At 38.4% G+C, this 22,044-nt stretch overlaps 1 protein-coding gene across 8 annotated transcripts in view; it reads left to right on the top strand.

Moving 5' to 3' along the window:
• Positions 1–22,044, top strand: part of RPS6KA6 (ribosomal protein S6 kinase A6) — a 167,245-nt gene that overhangs the window by 40,926 nt on the left and 104,275 nt on the right. Inside the window, exon 1 of one of the 8 annotated variants that reach the window (XM_079911627.1) lies at positions 7,158–7,292. The exons of 6 other annotated variants lie outside the window; for them this stretch is intronic. The gene's annotated coding sequence lies outside the window, so the exon portion shown is untranslated. Of the gene's footprint in view, positions 1–7,157; positions 7,293–22,044 lie in introns of those variants that run through there. One more of the 8 variants, XM_079911623.1, reaches the window with a different exon arrangement.

Here is a 22,044-nt window from a genome sequence, read left to right as displayed (position 1 = left end):
ATTGTCACTTTAGACTTTCATGGCCATTTGATTTCCTCAATTAAAACAAGCAAAATTAAATAAAATGCTTCCCACACTCCATATATATAGCATATGATTGGCAAAGCTGAATTATAGTTAATACAATTTTAATATGTCTAGATTTGTTATGAGGAATTTGTCCATCTCCCTGAGGGCTGAAGACAGCCTTCACATTTGGTAAGCATTCAGTAATAGGTCACTGATAAAACATACCTGATATCATATTTCACCATTTGGTCCCATAATTCTCCAAACACTCTCCAGGTTAGAAAAAATACATTATGATTTTTCATTAGTAGATGACTGAAATGAGTTAATTTTTTACATTGTCAAAATAAGCATAGGTATCATATTTGGTAGATTATGACCCATTTATATTTAATTTTGTGTGTGTGTGTGTGTGTGTGTGTTGCAAAGAGTGGCTATATCTTTTTTTTAACAACTTTATTGAAGTATAATTGCTTTACAATGTTGTATTAGTTTCTGCTTTATAACAAACTGAATCAGCTGTACATATATCCCCATGTCTCCTCCCTCTTGCGTCTTCCTCCCACCCTCCCTATCCCAGCCTTCTAGGTGGTCACAAAGCACTGAGCTGATCTCCCTGTGCTATGTAGCTGCTTCCCACTAGCTATCTTGTTTACATTTGATAGTATATATATATATATATATATATATATATATATATATATATATATATATACACACATGTCCATGACACTCTCTCACTTCGTTTCAGCTTACCCTTCCACCTCCCCATGTCCTCAATTACATTCACTACATCTGTGTCTTTATTCCTGTCTGGACTCTAAGTTTTTCAGAACCATTTATTTTCTTTTTTAGATTCCATATATATGTGTAAACATAAGGTATTTGTTTTTCTCTTTCTGACTTCACTCTTCATGACAGACTCTAGGTCCATCCACCTCACTACAAATAACTCAATTTCATTTCTCTTTTCGGCTGAGTAATATTCTATTGTATATATGTTCCACATCTTCTTAATTCAGTCATCTGTTGATGGACACTTAGGTTGCTAACATGTCCTGGCTATTGTAAATAGAGCTGCAATGAACACTGTGATATATGACATTTTTTGAATTATGATTTTCTCAGGGTATATGCTCAGTAGTGGGATTGCTGGGTCGTATGGTAGTTCTATTTTTAGTTTTTTAAGGAACTTCCATACTGTTCTCCATAGCGGCTGTATCAATTTACATTCCCATCAACAGTGCAAGATGGTTCCCTTTTCTCCACATCCTCTCCAGCATTTATTATTTGTAGAGCTTTTGATGATGGACATCTGACTGGTGTGAGGTGATACCTCATTGTAGTTTTGATTTGCATTTCTCTACTGATTAGTGATGTTGAGCATCCATTCATGTGTTTGTTGACAATCTGTATATGTTCTTTGGAGAAATGTCTATTTAGGTCTTCAATCAATTTTTGGATTGGGTGGTTTGTTTTCTTGATATTGAGCTACATGTGCTGCTTGTAAATTTTTGAGATTACTAATTTGTCTGTTGCTTCATTTGCCAATATTTTCTCCCATTCTGAGGGTTGACTTTTTGTCTTGTTTATGTTTTCCTTTACTGTGCAAAAGCTTTTAAGTTTCATTAAGTACCATTTGTTTACTTTTGTTTTTATTTCCATTTCTCTAGGAGTTGGGTCAAAAAGGATCTTGCTGTGATTTATGTCAGAGAGTGTTCTGCCTATGTTTTCCTCTAAGAGTTTTATAGTGTCTGGTCTTACATTTAGGTCTTTAATACATTTTGAGTTTATTTTTGTGTATGGTGGTAGGGAGTGTTCTAATTTCATTCTTTTATATGTAACTGTCCAGTTTTCCCAGCACCACTTATTGAAGAGGCTGTCTATTCTTCATTGGATATTCTTGCCCCCTTTTTCAAAAATAAGGTTACCATATATGACAGGGTTTATCTCTGGGCTTTCTATCCTGTTCCATTGATCTATATTTCTGTTTTTGTGCCAGTACCATACTGTCTTGATTACTGTAGCTTTGTAATATAGTCTAAAGTCTGGGCGCCTGATTCCTCCAGCTCCGTTTTTCTTTCTCAAGATTGCTTTCACTATTTCGGGTTTTTTGTGTTTGCATACAAATTGTGGATTTTTTTGTTCTACTTCTGTGAAAAATGCCATTGGTAGTTTGATAGGGAGTACATTGAATCTGTAGATTGCTTTGGGTAGTACAGTCATTTCCACAATATTGATTCTCCTAATCCAAGAACGTGGTATATCTCTCCATCTGTTTGTGTCATCTTTAAGTTGTTTCATCATTGTCCTATAGTTTTCTAAATAGAGGTCTCTTGTCTCCTTACGTAGGTTTATTCCTAGCTATTTTATTCTTTTTGTTGCAATGGTAAATGGGAGTGTTTCCTTAATTTCCTTTCAGGTTTTTCATCATGAATGTATAGGAATGCAAGAGATTTCTGTGCATTAATTTTGTATCCTGCTACTTTACCAAATTCATTGATTAGGCCTAGTAGATTTCTGGAGCACCTTTAGGATTCTCTATGTATAGTATCATGTCATCTTCAAACAGTGACAGTTTTTCTTCTGCTTTTCCGATTTGGATTCCTTTTATTTCTTTTCCTTGTCTGATCACTGTGGCTAAAACTTCCAAAACTATGTTAATTAATAGTGGTGAGAGTGGACAACCTTGTCTTTTTCCTGATCTTAGAAGAAACAGTTTCAGTTTTTGACCATTGAGAATGATGTTGGCTGTGGGTTTGTCATATATGGCCTTTATTATGTTGAGGTAAGTTCCCTCTATGCCTACTTTCTGTGGGGTTCTTATCATAAATGGGTGTTGAATTTTGTCCAAAGCTTTTCTTCCATCTATTGAGATGGTCATATGGTTTTTCTCCTTGAATTAGTTAATATGTTGTATCACATTGATTGATTTGAATATGTTGTAGAATCCTTGCACTCCTGGGATACACCCCACTTGATCATGGTGTATGATCCTCTTAATGTGCTGGGGATTCTGTTTGCTAGTATTTTGCTGAGGATTTTTGCATCTATGTTCATCAGTGTTATTGGCCTTTAGTTTTCTTTCTTTGTGACATCTTTTTCTGGTTTTGTTATCACGGTGATGGTGGCCTCCTAGAATGAGTTTGGGAGTGTTTCTCCCTCTGGTATATTTTGGAAGATTTTGAGAAGGATAGGTTTTAGCTGTTCTCTAAATGTTTGATAGAATTTTCTTGTGAAGCCATCTGGTCCTGGGATTTTGTTTCTTGGAAGGTTTTTAATCACAGTCCCAATTTCAGTGCTTGTGATTGGTCTGTTCATATTTTCTATTTCTTCCTGGTTCAGTAGAAGGTTGTGGTTTTTAAAAATTTGTCCATTTCTTCCAGGTTGTCCATTTTATTTGCATAGAGTTGCTTGTAGTAATCTCTCATGATCCTTTGTATTTGTGCCATGGCAGTTGTTACTTCTCGTTTTTTATTTCTAATTGTATTGATTTGAGTCTTCTCCCTTTTTTTCTTGATGAGTCTGGATAATGGTTTATCAATTTTGTTTATCTTCTCAAAGAACCAGCATTTAGTTTTATTAATCTTTGCTATTGTTTCCTTCATTTCTTTTTCATTTATTTCTGATGTGATCTTTATGATTTCTTTCCTTCTGCTAACTTTGGGTTTTTTTTTTTTTCTCCTTTCTCTAGTTGCTTTAGGTGTAATGTTTGGTTGTTTATTTGAAATGTTTCCTGTTTCTTGAGGTAGGATTGTATTGCTGTAAACTTCCCTCTTAGAACTGCTTTTGGTGAATCCCATAGGTTTTGGGTCATCCTGTTTTCATTGTCAATTGTTTATAGGTATTTTTTTTCCTCTTTGATTTCTTCAGTGATCTCTTGGTTATTTAGTAGTGGATTGTTTGGCCTCCATGTGTTTGTATTTTTTACAGTTTTTTTCCTGCAATTGATCCTAGTCTCATAGTGTTATGGTCGGAAAAAATACTTGATACAAATTCAGTTTTCTTTAATTTACCAAGGCTTTATTTGTGACCCAAGATATGATCTATCTTGGAGAATGTTCCATGAGTACTTGAGAAGAAAGTGTATTCTCTTGTTTTTGGATAAAATGTCTTATATGTGTGTATATGTGTATATATATATATATATAAATTAAGTCCATCTTGTATAATTCAAAGCTTGTGTTTCCTTATTTTTTTCATTTTGGATGATCTGTCCATTGGTGAAAGTGGGGTGTTAAAGTCCCCTTCTATGCTTGTGTTATTGTCAATTTCCCCTTTTAAGGCTCTTAGCATTTTTCTTATGTATTGAGGTGCTCCTATGTTGGGTGCATAAATATTTACAATTGTTATATCTTCTTCTTGGATTGATCCCTTGATCATTAGGTAGTGTCCTTCTTTGTCTCTTGTAATAGTCTTTATTTTAAAGTCCAGTTTTTCTGACATGAGAATTGCTACCCTAGCTTTCTTTTGATTTCCATTTGCATGGAATAACTTTTTCCATCCCTTCACTTTTAGTCTGTATGTGTCCCTAGATCTAAAGTGGGCCTCTTGTAGACAGCATACATACGGGTCTTGTTTTTTATCCACTTGTCCAGTTTATGTCTTTTGGTTGGAGCATTTAATCCATTTACGTTTAAGGTAGTTACCAATATGTATGTTCCTATTACCATTTTCTTAATTGTTTTGGTTTATTGTCGGTCTTTTCCTTCTGTTATGTTTCCTGCCTAGAGAAGTTCCTTTAGCATTTGTTGTAAAGCTGGTTTGGTGCTGCTGAATTCTCTTAGCTTTTGCTTGTTTGTCAAAGTTTTAATTTTTCCTTCGAATCTGAATGAGAACCTTGCTGAGTAATCTTGGTTTATGTTTTTCCCTTTCATCACTTTAAATATGTCCTGACTTTCCCTTCTGCCTTGAAGAGTTTCTGCTGAAAGTTCAGTAGCTAACCTTATGGGGATTCCCTTGTATGTTACTTTTTGTTTTTCTTTTGCTGCTTTTAATATGTTTTCTTTGTATTTAATTTTTGATACTTTGTTTAATATGTGTGTTGGCTTGTTTCTCCTTAGATTTATCCTGTATGGGACTCGCTGCACTTCCTGGACTTGATTGACTATTTCCTTTCCCATTTTAAGGAAGTTTTCAACTATAATCTCTTCAAATAATTTCTCAATACCTTTCTTTTTCTCTTCCTCTTCTGGGACCCCGATAATTAGAATGTTGGTGCATTTAATGTTGTCCCAGAGGTCTCTGAGACTGTCCTCAATTATTTTTATTCTTTTTTTCCTTTGTTTGCTCTGCAGTAGTTATTTCCACTGTTTTATCTTCCAAGTCACTTATCCGTTCTTCTGCCTCAGTTACTCTGCTGTCAATTTCTTCTAGAGAATTTTAAATTTAATTTATTGTGTTGCTCATTATTGTTTGTTTGCTCTTTTGTTCTTCTCAGTTCTTTCTAAACGTTTCTTGTAGCTTCTTCATTGTATTTCTAAGATTTTGGATCATCTTTTCTATCATTACTCTGTTTTTTTCCAGGTAGAGTGTCTATTTCCTCTTCATTTGTTTGGTCTGGTGGGTTTTTACCTTGCTCCTTCATCTGCTGTGTATTTCTGTGTCTTCTCATTTTGCTTACCTTACTGTGTTTGGGGTCTCCCTTTTGCAGACTGCAGGTTCGTAGTTCCCTTTGTTTTTGGTGTCTGCTCCTAGTGGCTAAGGTTGGTTCAGTGGGTTGTGTAGGCTCCCTGGTGGAGGGGACTGGTGCCTGTGTTATGGTGCATGCGGCTGGATCTTGTCTTTCTTGTGGGAAGGACCATGTCCGGTGGTTTATCTTTGGGGTGTCTGTAACCTTACTTTGATTTTAGGCAGCCTCTCTGCTAATGGGTGTGGGTTTGTTCCTGTCTTGCTAGTTGTTTTGCATAGCTTGTCCAGCACTGTAGCTTGCTGGTCATTGAGTAGAACTGGGTCTTAGCATTGAGATGGAGAGCTCTGGGAGAGCTTTCACCATTTGATATTACATAGACCTGGGAGGTTTCTGGTGGACCAATGTCCTGCAATCGGCTCTCCACCTCAGACTCACAGGCCTGACACCTGGCTGGAGCACCAAGACCCTGTCAGCCACACGGCTCAGAAGAAAATGGAGAAAAAAGAAAGAAAGAAAGAAAAACATACAGTATAATACAATACAATAAAGTTATTAAAATAAAAATTTTAGATAATTATTAAAATTAAAAGAAATGTAAAACATAATTAAAAAAACGGACAGACAGAACCCTTGGACAAATGGTTAAAGCAAAGGTATACAGAGAAAATCACACAAAGAAGCATACACATACACCATCACAAAAAGGGAAAAAGGAAAAAAAAATAGCTATATATAAAAACATTTTAAAAGGAAGAGAGCAACCAAATCAATAACCAAATCTACCAATGATAATAAACTCTAAATACTAAACTAAGATAAACATAAAACCAGAAAGAAATTAGATGCAGAAAGCAAACCCCAGGTCTACAGTTGCTCCCAAAGTCCACTGCCTCAATTTTAGGATGATTTGTTGTCTATTCAGGTATCCCAGAGATGCAGGGTACATCAAGTTGATTGTGGAGATTTAATCTGCTGCTCCTGAGGCTGCTGGGAGAAATTTCCCTTTCTCTTCTTTGTTCACAGAGCTCCTGGGGTTCAGCTTTGGATTTGGCCCTGCCTCTGTGTGTAGGTCCACTGAGGGCGTCTGTTCTTCTCTCAGACAGGATGGGGTTAAAGTACCAGGTGATTAGAGGCTCTGGCTCACACAGGTCGGGGGAAAGGCAGGGTGTGGAATGCAGGGTGAGCCTGCGGAGGCAGAGGCTGGAGTAATGTTGCAACAGCCTGAGGTGCGCTGTGTGTTCTCCCAGGGAAGTTGTTCCTGGCTCATGGGATCCTGGCAGTGATGGGCTGCACATGCTCCTGGGAGGTGAAGTGTGGATAGTGACCTGTGCTTGCACACAGGCTTCTTGGTGGCTGCAGCAGCAGCCTTAGTGTGTCATGCCTGTCTCTGGTGTCTGCACTGATAGCCGTGGCTCATGCCCATCTCTGGAGATCATTTAAGCAGTACTCTGAATCCCCTCTTCTCTTACACCCCGAAACAATGGTCTCTTGCCTCTTAGGCAGTTCCAGACTTTTTCCCGGTCTCCCTCCTGGCGAGCTGTGGCACACTAGCCACTTCAGGGTGTGTTCACGCAGCCAACCACAGTCGTCTCCCTGGGATCTGACCTCGGAAGCTGGAGCCTCAGCTTCCAGCCCCCACTCGTCCTGGCAGGTGAGCAGAGAAGCCTCTCAGGCTGGTGAGTACTGGTCAGCACTGATCCTCTGTGCAGGAATCTCTCTGCTTTGCCCTCTGCACCCCTGTTGCTGCACTCTCCACCATGGCTCTGAAGCTTCCCCCCCATCACACCCTGTCTTTGCCAGTGAAGGAGCTTCCTATTGTGTGGAAACTTTTCCTCCTTCACAGCTCCCTCCCAGAGGTGCAGGTCCTGTCCCTATTCTTTTGTCTCTGTTTTTTCTTTTGCCCTTCCCAGGTATGTGGGGAGTTTCTTGCCTTTTGGGAAATCTGCGGTCTTCTGCCAGCGTTCAGTAGGTGTTCTGTAGGAGTTGTTCCACATGTAGATGTATTTCTGATGTATTTGTGGGGAGGAAGGTGATCTCCACGTCTTACTCCTCCACCATCTTGAAGGTCTCCCCTATATTTACTTTTAAAGTTTGTATGGAATGGTTATCATTCCCTGAAATAAAGTACATATTTTTAATGCTACCAGTGTTTTAGAAATTTTAAAAGAAGATTTTGTATATTTTATTAGCACAAGGTCAGCAATATTTTAGTCTCTAATTTGATTTATATTTTTATTATCCAGAAATGTAAATGTAACTTTTAACTGAAAATATATATTCAAAAAATAAAACTGATTTCCTGACATTTTTAAGCCATCAGTTTCGAATTTTAGAAACCATTCTTGACGTGTATCTCTCATAAGAATCTTTTAAAAAATAGTCTCACAAGGGTGTTTTACTTAAACTTTTGTGTAGCCATAAGTAGGGAGTATTTTAAGATGGAGGGTCTGCTCCTTATATGGTGTTTTTCGTTCCACTATTTGTCTTTCCATTTTGATGGACATTTAGCCTTTCTCTGCTTTAGTATTTTTCTTCCCTTTCAAAGTTGATGCTTGCTTCTGCTTTTTATTCACTCACCCTGTTTAGAAAGTAATTGGGGGACTTCCCTGGTGGCACAGTGGTTAAGAATACGCCTGCCAATGCAGGGGACACGGGTTCGATCCCTGGTCCGGGAAGATCCCACATGCCACGGAGCATCTAAGCCCATGTGCCACAACTATTGAGTCTGCACTCTAGAGCCTGTGAGCCACAACTACTGAGCCCGCGTGCCACAACTACTGAAGCCCACGCACCTAGAGCCCATGCTCCTCAACAAGAGAAGCCACCACAATGAGAAGCCTGCGCACCACAACAAAGAGTTGCCCCTGCTCACCACAACTAGAGAAAGCCCGCGTGCCGCAGTGAAGACCCAATGCAACCAAAAATAAATAAATAAATAAATAATTCTTTAAAAATTAATAATAATTGGAACCCTTCTACTACAGATTTGCAAAACAATTATTGTTCAGTTAAATGTTGGTGGGCAGCAACTATAAAGTGGAGTTGTATGCTGCACCACAAGGGATGCAAAGGTTAATAGTACAAATAAGTTTAATAGCTTTAATTTTTATAGGTGTTTTGTGGTGTTTCAGAATTCTCAGTTGACTCTTATAACCAAGATCTGAAATGGATTGGGTAGGTTTTATTCCCATTTTATATATGAGGGAACTAAAGAGCTGACTCTAGTAAGTATTGAATAGAATAAACCAACCCCAGTGGGAACTAGTTTGTCACCCTTTTTTGTTTTTCAGACATCACTACAAATTGATACAATTTTGCAAACCTAAGTATCCTGCAATTACTTTCCAGTGTGTACATCATTTGATGTGTTTAGTTCACTCTAGTGGCGTTTTGACATGTAAATTATTATTACTGTTAGCCTTCTTTCAAAGTATGCTGACACTTGGCTTGGTTTTCAATGACCCTGGATTATTCATTGCATGAAAACGGTATGTCAAGATGCTTTTCCAGAGCTCTGCATGTATCTTCTAACAAATCTGTAGTTTTAATGCTTCTTGGAATTTCAGAGTGATCAAACTGGCCTATCTATCCACAAATAAAGCAAATGTTTGAACAGGTAGGTGGATGTTGCATTATTACATAAAAACCAAAAAATTTAGGCTTTAAAAATCCCTCCTTTTGTTTTGTGTGTTTTCTGTGGGTATCTATGCTGAGTTCCACAGTCCTATGAAACTGTTGTAATAGAGTTATATAGTATGGCTTCCTAATAGATTGTCATCACAGTATGTTTCTCCAGTGTTATAGCATTGTTGGCTCCCTGAATTGAAAAAGATGATTGCAGATTTTAGAGGTCAGAGCACATTATTTTGGTTGTGGTTAAGCCTTCATAGTTTTTCTGTTTATCAACAATTACTATGAAGATCAAAAAAAAAACATCTAACATATAATGATCCTTGCCTCAAATTTGTCATTTGATGTTGGAAAGAATAGTAGTCCCTATTTCAAAGTCATTAAATCTTAATTTTATAGTACCAACTTTTTTTACACAGATACCTATGATTAGGTATACTGAGTATAAGTTTTCTAGGGCTGTCATAACTAAGTATCACATACTAGGTGACTTAAATAACAAATTTGTTTTCTCACAATTCTAGAGGCAAATTCGAGATCAAGGTGTTGGCAGGGTTTGTTTCTTCTGAGACCTCTCTGCTTTGCTTGTAGATGGTTGTCTTCTCCCTATGCCTTCACATGCTTTTTCCTCTGTGTGTGTCTGTGCCTAATCTCTTCTTCTTATAAGAACACCAGTCATATTGGATTAGGGCCCACCCTATTGACCTAATTTTACCTTAATTACCTCTTTAAAGGCCCTATCTCCAAATACAGTCACATTCTGAGGTACTATGGGTTAGGACTTCAGCATATGCATTTGAGGGGACATGTTTCATCCCATAACATATTGTATACCTTTTTGTTTTATTAAGGGACATGATACTTCTAACAACATTTGCTCTCCTCAAGTCCACATTTTATCTCTGTATCCCCAGTGTGTAGTATAGTGCCTGATACATAGCATGTGCTTCATGAATGTTGTTGATTTTTTGAGTGAGAGAATATAGAGAAAAGAGTGTATTATGAGAAGAGAAGGTGATATATCACAACTTTATTATACCAGAATAGGAAGAATTTTTTGGAAGATGATTCACTCAGGAAAAACAAATGGATCACTGATAAGTACATTACTACCTTATTTTGAGCTAGATTGCTGACACTCTTAAGCTTTCAGAATGGTGCAGAACCAGAAGAAAGGAAGGTAGAGGGAGGAAGGAGGATTGCAGATGAGAAAAAAAAAGAATATTTTAATAGTAAGCATCAATAAATATAACCTCGGGAAAGCTGAGAATTTTTAGGCAATAGACAAGGATGGGGCAGGGAGAAGATGAAATAAGAAAGACCAATATTGGAAGTGATGGAACAGGAGGATACCAGATAATTTGGCACTACAAAAGAGCTAGTGGCATACAAATACAACAGCACTTCTGTAATAAGTAGCCATTTGTGTGTGTGTGTGTGTATATATATTTGTGTGCACATCTATCTATCAATCTAACTATATATCTTAGAAGCACCTAAATAGTGTTCCCCAATTCTGACAATTTATTAGAATCATCTGGGAACATTTTAAAAAATACATATGCCTGAGCCCCATCCTACATCCTTTTTTTTTTTTTTTTTGGAATATAGATTCTTTAGGCTGCTGTGTCAGTTGCTGCTGTACAGCAAAGTGAATCAGCCATATGTATACATAATATATCCCCTCTTTTTTGGATTTCCTTACCATTTAGGTCACAACAGAGCACCAAGTAGAGTTCCCTGTGGTATACAGTAGGTTCTCATTAGTTATCTATTTTATACACAGTAGTGTATATATGTCAATCCCAATCTCCCAGTTCATCCCACCCCCACCCTTTCCTCCTTGGTATGCATACTCTTGTTCTCTACGTCTGTGTCTCTATTTCTGCTTTACAAGTAAGATCATCTATACCATTTTTCTAGATTCCACATATATGTGTTAATATACAATATTTGTTTTTCTCTTTCTGACTTACTTCACTCTGTATGACAGTCTCTACATCCATCCACGTCTCTACAAATGACCCAATTTTGGTCCTTTGAATGGCTGAGTAATATTCCATTGTATACATGTACCATATCATATTTACCCATTCCTCTGTTGATAGACATATAGGCTGCTTCCATGTCCTGGCTATTTTAAATGGTGCTGCAGTGAACAATTGGGGTGTGTGTATCTTTTGTGTGTGTGTGTGTGATACACAGGCCTCTCACTGCTGTGGCCTCTCTGGTTGCGGAGCCCAGGCTCTGGACGCGCAGGCTCAGTGGCCATGGCTCACGGGCCCAGCTGCTCCGCGGCATTTGGGACCTTCAGGGACCGGGGCACGAACCTGTGTCCCTTGCATCGGCAAGCAGACTCTCAACTACTGCGCCACCAGGGAAGCATGTATCTTTTTGAAATATGGTTTTCTCTGGGTATATGCCCAGCAGTGGGATTGCTGGGTCATATGGTAATTCTATTTTTAGTGTTTTAAGGAACCTCCATACTGTCCTCCATGGTGACTGTATCAATTTACATTCCCACCAGCAGTGCAAGAGGGTTCCCTTTTCTCCATACGCTCTCCAGTATTTATTGTTTGTAGATTTTTGATGATGGCCATTCTGACCAGTGTGAGGTGATACCTCATTGTAGATTTGACATACATTTCTCTAATAATTAGTGATGTTGAGTGTCTTTTCATGTGTTTGTTGGCCATCTGTATGTCTTCTTTGGAGAAATGTCTATTTAGGTCTTCCACCCATTTTTTGATTGGATTTTGTTTTTGATATTGAGTTGCATGAGCTGTTTGTATATTTTGGAGATTAATCCTTGTCAGTTGCTTCATTGGTAAATATTTTCCCCCATTCTGAGGGTTATCTTTTCATCTTGTTTATGGTTTCACTTACTGCACAAAAGCTTTTAAGTTTATTTAGGTCCCATTTGTTTATTTTTGTTTTTATTCTTATTACTCTAGAAGGTGGGTTAAAAAAAGATCTTCCTGCAATTTATGTCAAAGAGTGTTCTGCTGTGTTTCCTCTAAGAGTATGATAGTGTCTGGCCTTACATTTAGGTCTTTAATCCATTTTGAGCTTATTTTTATGTATGTTGTTAGGGGGTATTCTAATTTCATTCTTTTACATGTAGCTGTCCAGTTTTCCCAGCACCACTTATTAAAGAGGCTGTCTTTTCTCCATTGTATATTCTTGCACCCTTTGTCATAGATTAGGTTACTATAGGTGCATGGGTTTATCTCTGGACTTTCTGTCCTTTTCCATTGATCTATATTTCCCTTTTTGTGCCAGTACCATACTGTCTTGATTACTGTAGCTTTATAGTATAGCCTGAAGTCAGGGAGCCTGATGTCTCCAGCTCAGGTTTCCTTTCTCAAGATTGCTTTGACTATTCGGGGTCTTTTGTGTTTCCATTACAAATTGTAAATATTTTTGTTCTAATTCTGTGAAAAATGCTGTTCGTAATTTGATAGGGATTGCATTGAATCTGTAGATTGCTTTGGGTAGTGTAGTCATTTTCACAATATTGACTCTTCCAACCACGAGCATGGTATATCTCTCAATCTGTTTTTGTCATCTTTGATTTCTTTTATCAGTATCTTACAGTTTTGTGCATACAGGTCTTTTGCTTCCTTAGGTAGGTTTATTCCTAGGTATTTTATTCTTTTTGTTGCAGTGGTAATTGGGATTGTTTCCTTAATTTCTCTTTCTGATCTTTTGTTCTTAGTGTATAGGAATGCAGGAGATATGTGTGTATTAATTTTGTATCCTGTGACTTTACTAAATTCATTGATTAGCTCTAGTAGGTTTGTGGTGGCATATTTAGGATTTTCCATGTATAGTATCATGTCATCTGTAAACAGTGACAGTTTCACTTTTTCTTTTCCAATTTGGATTACTTTTATTTCTTTTTCTTCTCTGATAGCCGTGGCTGGGACTTCCAAAGCTATGTTGAGTAATAGTGGCGAGATTGGATATCCTCATCTTGTTCCTGATACTAGAGGAAATGCTTTACAATTTTCACCATTGAGAATGATTTTTGCTGTGGGTTTGTCATATATGGCTTTTATTATGTTGAGGTAGGTTCCCTCTGGCCACTTTCTTTAGAGTTTTTATCATAAATGGGTACTGAATTTTGTTAAAAGCTTTTTCTGCATCTATTGAGATGGTCATATAGATTTTATTCTTCAGTTTGTTAATATGGTGTATCACATTGACTAATTTGCATATGTTGAAGAATCCTTGCATCCTGAGAATAAATCCCACTTGATCATGGTATATGATCCTTTTAATGTGTTGTTGGATTTCCTGAGCTAGTATTTTTTTTTGTACTACACTATCTCACTCTTTTTTTTTTACATCTTTATGGGAGTATAATTGCTTTACAATGGTATGTTAGTTTCTGCTTTATAACAAAGTGAATCAGTTATACATATACATATGTTCCCATATCTCTTCCTTCTTGCATCTCCCTAGCTCCCACCCTACATTTCCCACCCCTCTAGGTGGTCACAAAGCACTGAGCTGATCTCCCTGTGCTATGCGGCTGCTTCCCACTAGATACCTATTTTACGTTTGGTAGTGTATATATGTCCATGCCACTCTCTCACTTTGTCACAGCTTACCCTACCCCCTCCCCATATCCTCAAGTCCATTCTCTAGTACGTCTGTGTCTTTATTCCTGTCTTACCCCTAGGATCTTCATGACATTTTTTTTCTTAGATTCCATATATATGTGTTAGCATACGGTATTTGTCTTTCTCTTTCTCACTTCACTCTGTATGACAGACTCTAGGTCTATCCACCTCATTATAAATAGCTCAATTTTGTTTCTTTTTATGGCTGAGTAATATTCCATTGTATATATGTGCCACATCTTCTTTATCCATTCATCCGATGATGGACATTTAGGTTAGTTCCATCTCCTGGCTATTGTAAATAGAGCTGTAATGAACATTTTGGTACATGACTCTTTTTGAATTATGGTTTTCTCAGGGTATAGGCCCAGTATTGGGATTGCTGGGTCATATGGTAGTTCTATTTGTAGTTCTTTAAGGAACCTTCATACTATTCTCCATAGTGGCCTTACCAATTCATATTCCCACCAGAAGTGCAAGAGTGTTCCCTTTTCTCCACACCCTCTCCAGCAGTTATTGATTCTAGATTTTTTGAAGATGGCCATTCTGACTGGTGTGAGAAGATATCTCATTGTAGTTTTGATTTGCATTTCTCTGACGATTAATGGTGTTGAGCATTCTTTCATGTGTTTGTTGGCAGTCTGTATATCTTCTTTGGAGAAATGTCTATTTAGATCTTCTGCCCATTTGTGGATTGGGTTGTTTGATTTTTTTGTCATTGAGGTGCATGAGCTGCTTGTAAATTTTGGAGATTAATCCTTTGTCAGTTGCTTCATTCGAAAATATTTTCTCCCATTCTGAGGGTTGTCTTTTGGTCTTGTTTATGGTTTTGTTTGCTGTGCGAAAGCTTTGAAGTTTCATGAGGTCCCATTTGTTTATTTTTGTTTTTATTTCCATTTCTCTAGGAGGTGGGTCAAAAAGGATCTTGCTGTGATTTATGTCATAGAGTGTTCTGCCTATGTTTTCCTCTAAGGGTTTGACAGTTTCTGGCCTTACATTTAGGTGTTTAATCCATTTTGAGCTTATTTTTGTGTATGGTGTTAGGGAGTAATCTAATCTCATACTTTTATATGTAGCTGTCCAGTTTTCCCAGCACCACTTAATGAAGAGGCTGTCCTTTCTCCAGTGTACATTCCTGCCTCGTTTATCAAAGATAAGTTGACCATATGTGCATGGGTTTATCTCTGGGCTTTCTATCCTGTTCCATTGATCTATATTTCGGTTTTTGTTCCAGTACCATACTGTCTGGATTACTGTAGCTTTGTAGTATAGTCTGAAGGGAGCCTGATTCCTTAAGCTCGGTTTTTCGTTCTCAAGATTGCTTTGGCTATTCGGGGTCTTTTGTGTTTCCATACAAATTGTGAAATTTTTGTTCTAGTTCCGTGAAAAATGCCAGTGGTAGTTTGATACGGATTGCACTGAATCTGTAGATTGCTTTGGGTAGTAGCGTCATTTTCACAGTGTTGATTCTTCCAATCCAAGAACATGGTATATCTCTCCATCTATTTGTGCCACCTTTAATTTCTTTCATCAGTGTCTTATAATTATCTGCATACAGGTCTTTTGTCTCCTTTGGTATGTTTATTCCTAGATATTTTATTCTTTTTGTTGCAATGGTAAATGGGAGTGTTTTCTTGATTTCACTTTTAGATTATTCATCATGAGTGTATAGGAATGCCAGATATTTCTGTGCATTAATTTTGTATCCTGCTACTTTACCAAATTCATTGATTAGATCTCGTAGTTTTCTGGTAGCATCTTTAGGATTCTCTATGTATAGTATATGTCATCTGCAAACAGTGACAGCTTTACTTCTTCTTTTCTGATTTGGATTCCTTTTATTGCCTTTTCTTCTCTGATTGTTGTGGCTACAACTTCCAAGACTATGTTGAATAAGAGTGGTGAGAGTGGGCAACCTTGTCTTGATCCTGATCTTAGTGGAAATGCTTTCAGTTTTCCACCGTTGAGGATGATATTGACTGTGGGTTTGTCATATATGGCCTTTATTATGTTGAGGAAAGTTCCCTCTATGCCTACTTTCTGCAGGGTTTTTATCATAAATGGGTGTTGAATTTTGTCGAAAGCTTTCTCTGCATCTATTGAGATGACCATATGGTTTTTCTCCTTCAGTTGGTTAATATGGTGTATCACATTGATTGATTTGCGTATACTGAAGAATCCTTGCATTCCTGGAATAAACCCCACTTGATCATGGTGTATGATCCGTTTAATGTGCTTTTGGATTCTGTTTGCTAGTATTTTGTTGAGGATTTTTGCATCTATGTTCATCAGTGATATTGGCCTGTAGTTTTCTTTCTTTGTGACATCCTTGTCTGGTTTTGTTATCAGGGTGATGGTGGCCTCGTAGAATGAGTTTGGAAGTGTTCCTCCCTCTGCTATATTTTGGAAGAGTTTGAGAAAGATAGGTGTTTGCTCTTCTCTAAATGTTTGATTGAATTCGCCTGTGAAGCCATCTGGTCCTGGGCCTTTGTTTGCTGGAAGATTTTTAATCACAGTTTCAATTTCAGTGCTTGTGATTGGTCTGTTCATATTTTGTATTTCTTCCTGATTCAGTCTTGTCAGGTTGCGCATTTCTAAGAATTTGACCATTTCTTCCAGGATGTTCATTTTATTGGCATAGAGATGCTTGTAGTAATCTCTCATGAACTTTTGTATTTCTGCAGTTTCAGTTGTTACTTCTCCTTTTTCTTTTCTAGTTCTATTGATTTGATTCTTCACTCTTTTTTTCTTGATGAGTCTGGCTAATGGTTTATCAATTTTGTTTATCTTCTCAAAGAAACAGCTTTTAGTTTTATTGATCTTTGCTATTGTTTCCTTCATTTCTTTTTCATTTATTTCAGTTCTGATCTTTATGATTTATTTTCTTCTGCTAACTTTGGGGGTTTTTTGTTCTTCTTTCTCTAATTGCTTTAGGTACAAGGTTAGGTTGTTTATTCGAAATGTTTCCTGTTTCTTAATGTAGGATTGTACTGCTATAAGCTTCCCTCTTAGAACTGCTTTTGCTGCATCCCATAGGTTTTGGGTCGTTGTGTCTCCATTGTCTTTTGTTTCTAGGTATTTTTTGGTTTACTCTTTGATTTCTTCAGTGATCACTTCGTTATTAAGTAGTGTATTGTTTAGCCTCCATGTGTTTGTTGTTTTTACAGATCTTTTCGTGTAATTGATATCTAGTCTTATAGCATTGTGGTCAGGAAAGATACTTGATAAAATTTCAATTTTCTTAAATTTACCAAGGTTTGATTTGTGACCCAAGATATGATGTATATGATCTATCCTGGAGAATGTTCCATGAGCACTTGAGAAAAATGTGTATTCTGTTGTTTTTGGATGGAATGTCCTATAAATATCAATTAAGTCCATCTTGTTTAATGTATCATTTAAAGCTTGTGTTTCCTTATTTATTTTCATTTTGGATGATCTGTCCATTGGTGAAAGTGGGGTGTTAAAGGCCCCTAGTATGAATGTATCACTGTCAATTTCCCCTTTTATGGCTGTTACTATTTGCCTTATGTATTGAGGTGCTCCTGTGTTGCATCCATAAATAGATACAATTGTTATATATTCTCTTTGGATCGATCTCTTGATCATTATGTAGTGTCCTTCTTTGTCTCTTGTAATAGTCTGTATTTTAAAGTCTATTTTTTCTGATATGAGAATTGCTACTCCAGCTTTCTTCTGATTTCCATTTGCATTGAATATCTTCTTCCATCTCCTCACTTTCAGTCTGTATGTGTCCGTAAGTCTGAAGTGGGTGTCTTGTAGACAGCATATATATGGGTCTTGTTTTTATATCCATTCAGGCAGTGTGTGTGTTTTGGTGGGAGCATTTAATCCATTTACTTTTAAGGTAATAATTGATATGTATGTTCCTATTCCCATTTTCTTAATTGTTTTGGGTTTGTTATTGTAGGTCTTTTCCTTCTCTTGTGTTTCTTGACTAGAGAAGTTCCTTTAGCATTTGTTGTAAAGCTGGTTTGGTGGTGCTGAACTCTCTCTACTTTTGCTTGTCTGTAAATGTTTTAATTTCTCCATCAAATCTGAATGAGATCCTTGCTGGGTAGGGTAATCTTGGTTGTAGGTTTTTCTCCTTCATCACTTTAAATATGTCCTGTCACTCCCTTCTGGTTTGCAGAGTTTCTCCTGAAAGATCAGCTATTAACCTTGTGCGGATTCTCTTGTGTGTTATTTGGTGTTTTTCCCTTCCTGCTTTTAGTATGTTTTCTTTGTATTTAATTTTTGAAAGTTTGATTAATATGTGTCTTTGTGTGTTTCTCCTTGGATTTATCCTGTCTGGGGCTCTCTGTGCTTCCTGGACTTGATTAACTATTTCCTTTCCCATATTAGGGAAGTTTTCAACTATAATCTCTTCAAATATTTTCTCACTCCCTTTCTTCTTCTCTTCTTCTTTTGGAACCCCTATAATTCGAATGTTGTTGCGTTTAATGTTCTCCCAGAAGTCTCTGTACCTGTCCTCAATTCTTTTCATTGTTTTTTATTTCATCTGCTCTGCAGTAGTTATTTCCAATATTTTATCTTCCAGGTCACTTATCTGTTCTTCTGTCTCAGTAATTCTTCTATTGATCCTTTCTAGAGTATTTTTAATTTCATTTATTGTGTTGTTCATCATTGCATGTTTCATCTTTAGTTCTTCTAGGTCCTTGTTAAATTTTTCTTGCATTTTCTCTATTTTATTTACAAGATTTTGGATCATCTTTACTATCATTATTCTGAATACTTTTTCAGGTACACTGCCTATTTGCTCTTCCTTTGTTAGGTCTGGTGGGTTTTTATCTTGCTCCTTCATCTGCTGTGTGTTTTTCTGTCTTCTCATTTTGCTTATCTTACTGTGTTTGGGTTCCCCTTTTTGCAGGCTGCAGGTTCTTAGTTTCCATTGTTTTTTGGTGTCTGTCCCCAGTGGCTAACGTTGGTTCAGTGTGTTGTTTAGACTTCCTGGTGGAGGGGAGTAGTGCCAGTGTTCTGGTGGTTGATGGTGGGCAGTTCCACGTCTGGTGGTGCGTTTTTGGGTGTCTCTGGACTTACTATGATTTTAGGCAGCCTCTCTGCTAATGGATGGGGTTGTGTTCCTGTCTTGCTAGTTGTTTGGCATAGGGTGTCCAGCACTGTAGCTTGCTGGTCATTGAATGAAGCTGGGTGTTGGTGTTGAGATAGAGATGTCTGGGAGATTTTTGCTGTTTGATATTACGTGGAGCTGGGAGGTCTCTTGTGGACCAGTGTCCTGAAGTTGGCTCTCCCAACTCAGAGGCACAGCACTGACTCCTGGCTGCAGCACCAAGAGCCTTTCATCCACATGGCTCAAAATAAAAGTGCGAACAAATAAAAAGAAAGAAACAAAGAGGATAAAATAAAATAAAATAAAGTAAGGTGAAATAAAATAAAGTGATTAAAATAAAAAAAATATGATTAAGAAAAATGATTTTTTAAAAAGTTAAAAAAAAGAAAAAACAGATGGATAGAACCCTAAGACAAATGGTGAAAACAAAGCTATACAGACAAAATCTCACACAGAAGCATACACATACACACTCAGAAAAAGAGGAAAAGGGGCTAAAATAATAAATCTTGCTCCCAAAGTCCACCTCCTCTATTTGGGATGATTCGTTGTCTATTCAGGTATTCCACAGATGCAGGGTACATCAAGTTGTTTGTGGAGATTTCATCCGCTGCTCCTGAGGCTGCTGGGAGAGATTTCCCTTTCTCTTCTTTGTTCGCACAGCTCCTGGGGCTCAGCTTTGGATTTGGCCCCGCCTCTGCTTGTAGGTCACCTGAGGGTGTCTGTTCTTCACTCAGACAGGACGGGGTTAAAGGAGCCACTGATTCAGGGGATCCGGCTCACTCTGCCCGGGCGGAGGGAGGGGTATGGAGTGTGGTTCAAGCCTACGGTGGCAAAGGCCAGCGTGACTTTGCCCCAGCGTGAGGCGCGCCGTGTGTTCTCCCGGTGAAGTTGTCCCTGTATCCCGGGACCCTGGCAGAGGCGGGTTGCACAGGCTCCCCGGAAGGGAGGTGTGGAGAGTGACCCGTGCTTACACACAGGCTTCTTGGTGGCAGTAGCAGGAGCCTTAACGTCTCATGCCCGTCTCTGGGGTCCACGCTGTTAGCCATGGCTGGCGCCCATCTCTGTAGCTCCTTTAAGCAGTGCTCTTAACCCCTCTCCTCGCGCACCAGGAAACAAAGAGGGAAGAAAAAGTCTCTTGACTCATTTGCAGGTCTAGACTTTTTCCTGGACTCCCTCCTGGCTAGCCGTGGTGCACTAACCCCTTCATGCTGTGTTCTCGCTGCCAGTCGTCTCCCTGCGCTCTGACCGAAGCCAGAGCCTCAGCTCCTAGCCCCGCCCATCCCGGTGGGTGAGCAGGCAAGCCTATAGTGCTGGTGAGTGCTGGTCAGCACCGATCCTCTGTGCGGAAGTCTCTCCACTTTGCCCTCTGCACCCCTGTTGCTGTGCTCTCCTCCACAGTGCCGAAACTTCCCCCCTCCGCCACCCGCAGTCTCTGCCCGCGAAGGGGCTTCTTGTGTGTGGAAACCTTTCCTCCTTCTCGGCTCCCTCCCACTGGTGCAGGTCCTGTCCCTATTCTTTTGTCTCTGTTTTTTTTTCTTTTGCCCTACCCAGGTATGTGGGGAGTTTCTTGCCTTTTGGGAGGTCTGAGATCTTCTGCCAGCATTCAGTATGTGTTCTGTAGGAGTTATTCCACGTGTAGATGTATTTCTGATGTATCTGTGGGGAGGAAGGTGATCTCCACATCTTACTCTTCTGCCATCTTCCCCTCGATCCAATTTGCTAGTATTTTATTGAGGATTTTTTCATATATGTTCATCAGTGATATTGGCCTGTAATTTTCTTTTTTGTGATATCTTTTTCTGGTTTTGGTATCAGGGTGATAGTGGCCTTGTAGAATGAGCTTGGGAGTGCTCCTCCCTCTGCAATTGTTTGGAAGAGTTTGAGAAAGATAGGTGTTAGCTCTTTAGGTTCGTTGCTTTAGGTTTGTTTTGGTAGGTCATTTTCTTCTCTTGTACTTCCCGCCTAGAGAAGTTTCTTTAGCATTTGTTGTAAAGCTGGATTGGTTGTGTTGAATTCTGTTAGCTTGTGGTTGTCTGTGAAGCTTTTGATTTCTCCATCGAATGTGAATGAGATCCTTACTGGTAGAGTTATCTTGGTTATAGGTTTTTCCCTTTTATCACGTTAAATATATCCTGCCACTCACTTCTGGCTGCATAGTTCTTGCTGAAAAATCAGCTTGTATCCTTATGGGGATTCCCATGTGTGTTATTTGTTGCTTTACCCTTGCTGCTTTTAATGTTTTTTCTTTGTATTTAATTTTGTTAGTTTGATTAATATGTGTTGGCATGTTTCTCCTTGGTTTTATCCTGTATGGGAATCTCTGTGCTTCCTGGACCTGGGTGACTATTTCCTTTCCCATTTCAGGGAAGTTTTTGACTATAATCTCTTGAAATATTTTCTCAGACACTTTCTCTTCTGCTTCTTCTTCTGGGACCCGTATAATTCAGATGTTGGTGCGTTCAGTGCTGTCTCTAAGACGTTCCTCGTTTCTTTTTCTTTCTTTTTTCTTTATTCTGCTCCATGGCAGTTATTTCCACCATTCTGTCTTCCAGCTCACTTATCTCTTCTTCTGCCTTAGTTATTCTGCTGTTTATTCCTTCTAGTGTATTTTTCATTTCATTTATTGTGTTGTTGATCACTGATTGTTTGTTCTTACTCCTCTAGGTCCTTGTTAAACATTTCTTGTATCTTCTTGATCCATACCTCCATTTTATTTTCACGATCTTGGATCATCTTTACTGTCATTACTCTGAATTCTTTGTCAAGTAGATTGCCTCTTTCCTCTTCATTATTTGGTCTTGTGGGATTTTACCTTGCTTCTTTGTCTGCAGCATATTTCTCTGTCATTTTGTCTAACTTACTGTGTTCATGGTCTGCTTTCCGCAGGCTCCAGGGTCGTAGTTCATTTCGCTTCTGTTATCTGCCCCCTGGTGGGTGAGGTTGTGCAGGGGTTTGTGTAGGCTTCCTGGTGGGAGGGACTGGTGCCTGTGCTTTGGTGGGTGTAGCTGAGTCTTTTCCCTCTGATAGGCAGGGCCCCAACAGTTAGTGTG

This window comes from Stenella coeruleoalba (assembly GCF_951394435.1).
Source record: "Stenella coeruleoalba genome assembly, chromosome: X".
NCBI lineage: Eukaryota > Metazoa > Chordata > Mammalia > Artiodactyla > Delphinidae > Stenella > Stenella coeruleoalba.
The sequence above is the reverse complement of the archived record's forward strand: the minus strand, read 5'-3'. Positions and strand labels throughout refer to the sequence as shown.